Here is an 8,581-nt window from a genome sequence, read left to right as displayed (position 1 = left end):
AACCATTCATGTTGAGCACAACCAATAAGAGCAACAGGGCAAAGGGTAAACCATACCTCCTTCCATCCCATGTGATTTATGCCAGCTTCCTACCCCTGCACAGTTAAACACTCACAACAACAACCCAGAACTAGAAACCAAACCAATCACAATCACTGCATTCAGCTGCCTGCATGTCTTTGTGAGGCTTGGGGACATCCAAACACAAACCATAACACTGGAAGTCAAAGAATGATCATTGGAGTTTCAGGAAAGTAGAGGACATGGAAGGAAAATCATCTTATATCTAAAGAAGAAAGTGTACACATGGATTTTAAAAGGAAAATATTTCAAGGATGAATAGTAACAGACACACCAAGGCATATTATATTCAAGTTATGAAGTGTCAAAGACAAATAATTAAAAAAAAAACAGCAGCAAATGACTATTGTATGCAAGGGTACCTCCATGAGACCATTAGTAAATTGTTCAGGAGACATCTTTAAGGTCAGGAGTGTGGAAGGAAAATGACTAAAGTAAATTTTACTATTCAAAAATACTATATCCATAAAACACGTCCCTTACAAATTAAAGAAGAAAATTATGATTCTACATAAACAAAGGACAAGAATATTTATCATCAGGAGACCTGTTTTACTCCAAATGCTATGTGAAAAATTAGCTTGGCCCCTGTGCAAGGATGATATACAAATTTCTAAAATGTTCAATGTTATTGTCATTCATCAGAAGCTACTGGTACTGGTGAGTAAAGGATCTGAGATGGGCTACTGCTATCATTTACTGGGATCTGATGTTACTAGTGAAAAAAGGATCCAAGTTGGGCTCCTTTTCCACCATTTCCTAGGAGCTGCTGTAACTGAGTAGAAATGAAACCAAGACTGGTCTCCTTTTCTACTATTTTCCAGAAACTGCTATAACTGGTGAGAACGGAGTCAAAGATGGACTCCTGTTTCAGCCATTGGCTGGAGGCTCCTGCAACTAGTAGAAAAGTGTCCAAGATAGATACTTTTCTCTCCACTGATGGAACTCAGAGAGCATAGACCAGTGAGAAAGCAAGACAGAATAAGAATAAGAATCCAATCAGAGCACACGTGATGTACAGGCAGAGTTAGTGGTTCAGAAAAGTACAAACCAACAGTAACAGTATGAGCCATCAGGTAGCCATTTAGGTGAACTATCTTTGTGATTGGGGAAGAAGACATACATTATAGAAGCAGGAAGTTAGTGACAACATTGCGTCTTTTTCAAACTTTCTTTCCTTCTTTAATTTTTTCTTCTCTCTTTTCTTTTTCTTGTTTTAAATGTTTAAGGAGATCTTTAGAAGAATACACATTTTAGGGTCACAATGGCACCTACTTAAACTTTAGACATTAGATGTTTCATTATTTTTCTTTCTCTATATCTGATGTTTTTACCTCTTGAGGGTACACCGGCGTAGTGCATTTTGTCCTGCTGTTTATTTTTATGTGATTTTGGATGTTGTATTTTGTTTGTATTTTTCACCTTTTCTTTTTGTTTCTTCCATTATGATTGCCATTTTGTTTTTCTTTCTGTATGTGTGTTTGTTTTTGTTTCCATGTTGGTGATCATTCATTCTTATTTTCTATTTTTTCTCATATCTTTCAACTTCTTTTTTTCCATGTTTCCTCTATGCTTATTTCTATTTCTTTTTATTCTTTTCTTTCTGCTTTCTACATGATTCAGATATTGAAGATTTTTCTTTGTATTATTCTATTTATCATCTTATTCTCTTTCATCAAACATCTTGCTTGATTTTATGAAATCTTCATGTAGGTAAACATCATCACCTCCCTTTCCGGTACACTTCATTACTCCTTGATTTTTCTCTTCCAATCTCTTTTGCTTATATTACACAACTACCCAAGACTTGGATGATTTTCCATTGCATGCCAAATTTGCTTCTACTGTATCTAACCCTATTGAACTTTCCATCCTGCCCACAATCCTCTTAAAAACCACCATAGCAGAGGAAAATCTGTCTATTGGAAGGAAAAAATTGCATATTAATTCCTGGTATCAGTTGTTTTTTAGCACTACTGCAGCTCTGTTACCATGCTAGTGATCCTAACCTCTGTCCAATAGACCACAATGAGCTTGCCACTGTGCTGGCAACCACATAGGCCCTCTATCCAGGGGACCATGGCAGACCTGTGACCAAAGAAATGACCACTCATTCACCCAGGAGAGCTCAGTGGACCTGCCAATTCATAATTGACCCTGCCTTCCCTCTAGAGGACTGAACTGGGTGTGTGAGATCCTCAGTGACACACAAAGGCTGAAGATGTGGCATATATTATGGACAGGAGGAACTGGCAGCTTGAAAACCCCTGAAGAAGCACTAACAGTATGAGGCAATATTTGGTTTAGATTAGTACCTTTGGGCTGGTCATGCTGGGAAGAATTCAGGTCACAACTAATAGCCCTGTAGGAAGTATCCAGGTGACTGTCCCCTGCCCTATACTACATGACTGATGACTTGGGGAACATAAGCCACAAGGTAGGCCCCTCCGTATTGTTTACACAAGGCACATGCAAACATAGTGAGATTCAAAAAGACACAAATACATACTAACATTTGAAAATGCAAAAGCAATAAGCACAGTGCACTCTAAGATTTCCAGTTAATGACAGACAAGTTCAGAAGACACTGACATAAAACAAATCATAATGTACACACTTGAAATTTCTAAAACCATAACAAATGAAGTAAACAAACAAATCCATGAGTCTATAGAACAAATCATATTAGAAATACTCTCTCAGGTAATAAAAGATATGACATCATTAGTTAAGGAATTACTCAGTGTAGCAAGACAAGTGGTAGGTAAATAAAATAGAAAAGCATCACGAAATGATGGAAATTTTGAGTGAGTTATACAGGAAAGAAATAGAATCCACAAAACAGATTTAAAGAGATATTCAGGTAATTAAAAATACCATTGAAACCTGGAAAATCTACTTGAGCAAAACTGAAGATAGACTTTCAGACTTGAAGGCAGACTTGAGACAAGTGATCGCAAAAGAAAAGATCTCTTAAAAACAAAGAAAGATCATGAAATAACAATTAAACAGATTTAAGAAGATGGAAAGAAAAGTAGGATAAGATTGCTAGGTGTGAAAGAAAAAAGCAAGAGTCAAAATAAATGGCATAAAAGAAAAAAAAAACATTTGCAGAAGTAATAGCTTAAAATTTCCAAAGTATGGGAACAAAATATGACATACAGGTATGTGGAGCATATAGAACTCCAAATAGCTATCACCAAAACATACTTATACACACACACACACACACACACACACACACATACACACACACACACACACATATATATATATATATATATATATATATATATATATATATAATAGTAATTAAGATACCAAAAATTCAGCAAAAAATACCAGAATATTAAAAGCTGTTTGAAAAAAAGCTGTTAGAGAAAAGAAAGTAATCACGTATAAAGGAAACTGAATCAGAATTATGGCTGACTTCTAAACACAAACCCTCAAGAAGAGTTTGGAGTTAAATATTTCAAGCACTGAAATAAAACACCTTCCAATCCACACTTTTATAACCTGCAAAACTATCTTCCAAAATTAATGAAATAATAAGATACTTTTATGAAAAAGAACAAATAAAAATCTCATGAACACAGACACAAAATGTACATCAACTAGACAAAAAATTAACAAAAACAAATAACAGAATTGAGTCAAATGTGTGAACAAATAGACTTAGTTGACATTTACAAAGTGTTCCATTCAAAATCAGAATACGCATTGTTTTCAGTTGCGCATGGGTCACTCTTTAAGAGAGAAAATATACTAGCCCATAGAACATGCTTAACAAAACACAAAGGTATTGACATTTTCCTAAGCACATTATCTAACCATAGTACACTAAAATTGGAAATCAAAAGCAAAAGAAACTTCAAAGCTTCATAATCACATGGAAACTAAATAACATCTTTGTGAACAACTAATGGGTCGCAGATTAAGTTAAAGAACACATTAAGCAATATATCAAATCAAATCAAATGAAAAATATCACAACGTGGGAGAACACATGGAATGCAAAGACAGATATAAGAGGAAAATTTATAACAATGAATTCTCACATCAGGAAAAGAAAATGAGCTACACATCAAGCTTCTAGGAAAAAGAAGTCAAGTCAAAAGAAGGAAGTCACTTCAAGATTCCATAGAATGGAGGAAATTATAAAGATCAGAGCATACATTAACACAATTGAAACTATAAAAGAAGAATAAGTGAACTGAAGTTTTGGTCCTTTCAAAGAGTATGCAATATATATGAAAAAAAAAAAAAAAAAAAAAAAAAACAGCCAATCTTTTCAAAGAAGTGATTGAAAAAAATTCAGATCCATACATTGAGAAATGAAAATGGTGAAATCACTAGAGATTCTATGGAAATTCAGATCATCAATAAGTCCTTTGACAATTATTACTCACATAGGATAGAGAGCACAGAAGAGATAAACAGATGTCTACAAATGAATGAATCGCCAAAGTTGTATGAAGAAGACGTAAAAATTCTGAATAATGAAATTGGAAATGTAATTAACTACTTACCAAAATAAAAACTCAGATCCTATTGTTAAGGCAGAAGTCTATAAGAAGTTTAGAGAAGATATAATGCTGATATCCCTCAAATACTTTAATGAAATTTAAAAGAAAGCAATTCTTTGTAACTCATCCATAGAGACAAGTATTACTCTGATACCAGAACCCGAAAAGGACCAAAAAACAAAGAGAATTGCAGAATAATGTCTCTATGTCTCTAATGAACACAGATGTAAAAATCCTCAATAAAATACTAGGAAATAGAAAGTACTAATTGTCAAGACTATACATCATGAAAATGTGGGATTCATCCCAGGAATGCAGAGATGGTTCAACATATGAAAACCAATAAACAAAATCACATGATCTTCTCAATAGATGCACTAAAAGCTTTTGTTAAAGTCCAAAATTCATTTTTGATAAAAACTGTACACAAAATCAGAATTCATGATCTTTACTGCAAACTGTTAAAAGCCATCTATAACACACCAAAGCCAAAATCATACCAAGTGAACAAAATCTGAAAGTCTTAACTCTAAAATCAGTAACAAAACAAGGATTTCAACCAGCACCACTCCTATTCAATACATTTCTGGATGTAATAGACAGAGAAATATGACAAAAGAAAGATATACAAAAGGAATAAAAAAGGCAGAAATTAAATTAACATTATTTGTACATGACCTGATACTCTTCACAGGAGACCCCAAAATCTCCACCAAAAGTATGCTAGATTTAATAATCAAATTCAGAAAAAATTAACAATTACAGCTTAGACAAAATAATTTTATCTAGGATGTATAAAGAATGGAAAAATTCAAGGCCCCCAAGTTCATATATCTAATCTATAAATTCTTATCTGAGATAAATACAAAATTCTCATGAAGAAATACAAATGGCAAGTAAATACATGAAAAAATGTTCAACATCGTTGGTGAATTTAGAGATGCAAGTTGAAACAATGAGAGAGTCCATCTCACTACAGAAAGAATAGTCAACATTATAAAATCAGCCAGTATCAAATGTTGGAGAGACTGTGGGGGTAAAGCAACACATTGTTGATAGGAGCAAAGACTGAAAAACCACTGTGGAATGGGTGTGAATATTTCTCAAATAACTAAAATTAGAGATCTTATTTGACCTACCTCTTCCACCTCTAAGTATTTTCTCAGAAAAATTAAAAATAATATGTGATGCTGTATTAGTTGTTTTTTACTGATCCCTGAGACAAAATACCTTATGCCCAAAGTTAGAAAAGGAAAGGTTTATTTTTTATAGTTTTTGGAGGTTGTAGTCTATACTTAGTTGGATCCAAGGCAAGGTGGCATGGTATGGCTTCAGTTTACGGCAGCTGTAAACAGCAAGGTGGAAATGGCAAAGAGAGAGAGAGAGAGAGAGAGAGAGAGAGAGAGAGAGAGAGAGAGAGAGAGACATGCCTTCTTCCAGGCATTACATTGCATGCTGACTCTGCCCCTAACTGGGTATAGCACTGAGCCATCAATCCAAGTGCTAGACAATGAACCAATCACAAATGCACAATGCAAAGCATGAGGCCTGGGGGCCACAGACATAAACCATGACATTCCACTCCTGGCCTCCAGGACTCATGTACACCCTTTTTACAAAAGACATTTAGTCTACCTCTAAGAGTTTCCAAAGTCTCAACAGTTTTAACATTGCTGAAAAGTCTAAGTCTAAAGTCTCCTCCAAGATCTATGGCAAACTCTTAACTGTAACTCCCTGCACAAATGAAACTAGGTTAAACATTTCTGAAATGCAAAAGCACAAGATAAACATTACCATTTCAAAAGTTACAGAAAGGGGAATATAAAGCATTGGAAATGAAGCAAGTCCAACATCCAACAGGGTGAACATGAAATCTTATAGAGTATTGCTCAGCACTTGAAACTATCTATTTATAATTTGTAAAAGGCTTGGGTAATTTTATCCCCATGGCATTTTTAGGGATTTTAGCTCCTGCAGCTCTTTTTTCAAACCTTCTCTGCTCACTTATTGAAGCTTTTCTTGGATGATCCACATTTTTAGCTTTTTAACAATTTTTGGGGTCTCTATTGCATCTTTGAGTTTAAATTTATATCTTTACAAATTGCCCTCTCAGTGGCACACTACTTGGCCTCCCAGGCCCTTTGCAATCGAGATGGAAGGCATCTTGTCCTCAAAATTTGTGTATTTCTTTTTGCACCTAAAATCAGTGCCATGTGGATGCTGCCAAGGTGTGCTGTCAGTTGGAGCAGTAGCCAGGTTTTTTTGTTATTGTTGTTCTTTTGTTTGTTTGTTTGTTTTCTCTTGGCTGCAGTGGTCAATTGCCTTAATTGCTGGGCTCTGTGAACCTGATTGTGAAGGAAAGTTTTTTATGTTGTCATCATTTTGGAACTTCATATGGCTGCCACCAGTTTGGAACCTCATGTGGCCTCTGTCACCATTGTAGAGTATGGTGCTCTGCAGCTTTTTCCTTGGAGAATTTTTTTTTTTTAACTTTTGCACTTTTGAGGCTGTAAAAGGGTAGGGACCTGCTGATTTCTGAATGCCCCATGGCCATCTATTTTATTTCTCTGTTTCTTCTCAACAATAAAAGTCTCAGTTTTATCTTTACAATCCACAGTTCTACTGGAATATTACTCCTGGCCAAACTCACAGCATTTTAAATTATCTTGCTGACCTCTTTGCTCTTGATTTGCAACATATAGCTGGCTAAAAGCCCACAACAATAGCAATGCCACAGTCTCAAAATTTGACTGCCTTGAAATTTCCTTTGCCAAGTTAATCAGTCCATTGCCCTTAACCTCAATTTCAAGCAAAATCTCTGGGCATGAGCAAACTTCAGACAAAATTTTTGCCAAACCGCAACACACATTATGGGGAGTCCAACAACCTATGCAGACATTCGTCTCAGCAGAAACATCCCAAGCCTGGTCTTTATCTTGAGGCTTTTTATTAGCCTTTTCATCTCCTGGTCTCTGACCAGAAATTCTTCTATAGAACAGCCTAAGCTGCTCCAGCTCTATGCATTCAGGCGACACGTTTGAACCTTTCTAAACTCTACGCACAGGCCATTTCCAAGGCTCTAAAAAACATGGTCAGGTCATAGCAATGATACTACTCTTGGTACCAAATTTTGTCTTAGTTATTTTTTACTGGTCTCTGAGACAAAATAACTGATGCCAAATGTTAAGAAAGGAAAAGCTTAACTTTATAGTTTTTGGAGGTTTTAGTCTATATTTAGTTGGCTCCAAGGCTGGGTGGAATGGCAGGGCCACAGCTCATGGCAACTGTAAATAGCAAGGCAGAAATGGCAAGAGAGAGAGACACGCCTTCCAGCCATTACATTGTATTCTGACACCACACCTATGAGAGTGTAGCATTGATGCCATCAATAAAAGTGCTAGGAAATGAATCAACCACAAATACACAATGTAAGTGGATGAGGCCTGAGGCCACAGACATAAACCATGACAGATACCAATATACTGAACAATGTACGAACAACAAACTCTTAGATTAGGTCACCCCCAAAAGGTTCACGTCCATGTTTCATGAATATTTGGAGGAATATCCAGTCAAAAACCATAGCATTCCTTCCCTGAACCCCCAGAGTAATGCACATTCCTTAAGCAATAATTGTTTAGTGCATCTCCAATTATTTTCAAAGTTTCAACTGTTTCAGTATTGCCAAAACGTTTGTGTCAAAATATCCTGTAATACTTAAGGAAAACTCTTAGTTCTGAGCCCTTGTATAGATCAAAAGAAAGTTAAACACTTAAAAAAAATCAATGGCACAAAATAGACATATCTACTCCAAAAGTGAGAAACAGAGTGATACAAAGGAATGTGAACAACGCATGTGCAAAATTCTGGAGGACAAATATTAAATCTCATAGTTCCACTTCCAGCCTCCCCAGGAATTGGTGGCGAGTTGTAGAAACCAAAAAGCTTGAATGACTCTATTTCTGTGGCATTTT

This window comes from Cavia porcellus, unplaced genomic scaffold (assembly GCF_034190915.1).
Source record: "Cavia porcellus strain 051 isolate PalLab524CR breed Dunkin Hartley unplaced genomic scaffold, mCavPor4.1 scaffold_3, whole genome shotgun sequence".
NCBI lineage: Eukaryota > Metazoa > Chordata > Mammalia > Rodentia > Caviidae > Cavia > Cavia porcellus.
This window is presented reverse-complemented; position numbering follows the sequence as displayed.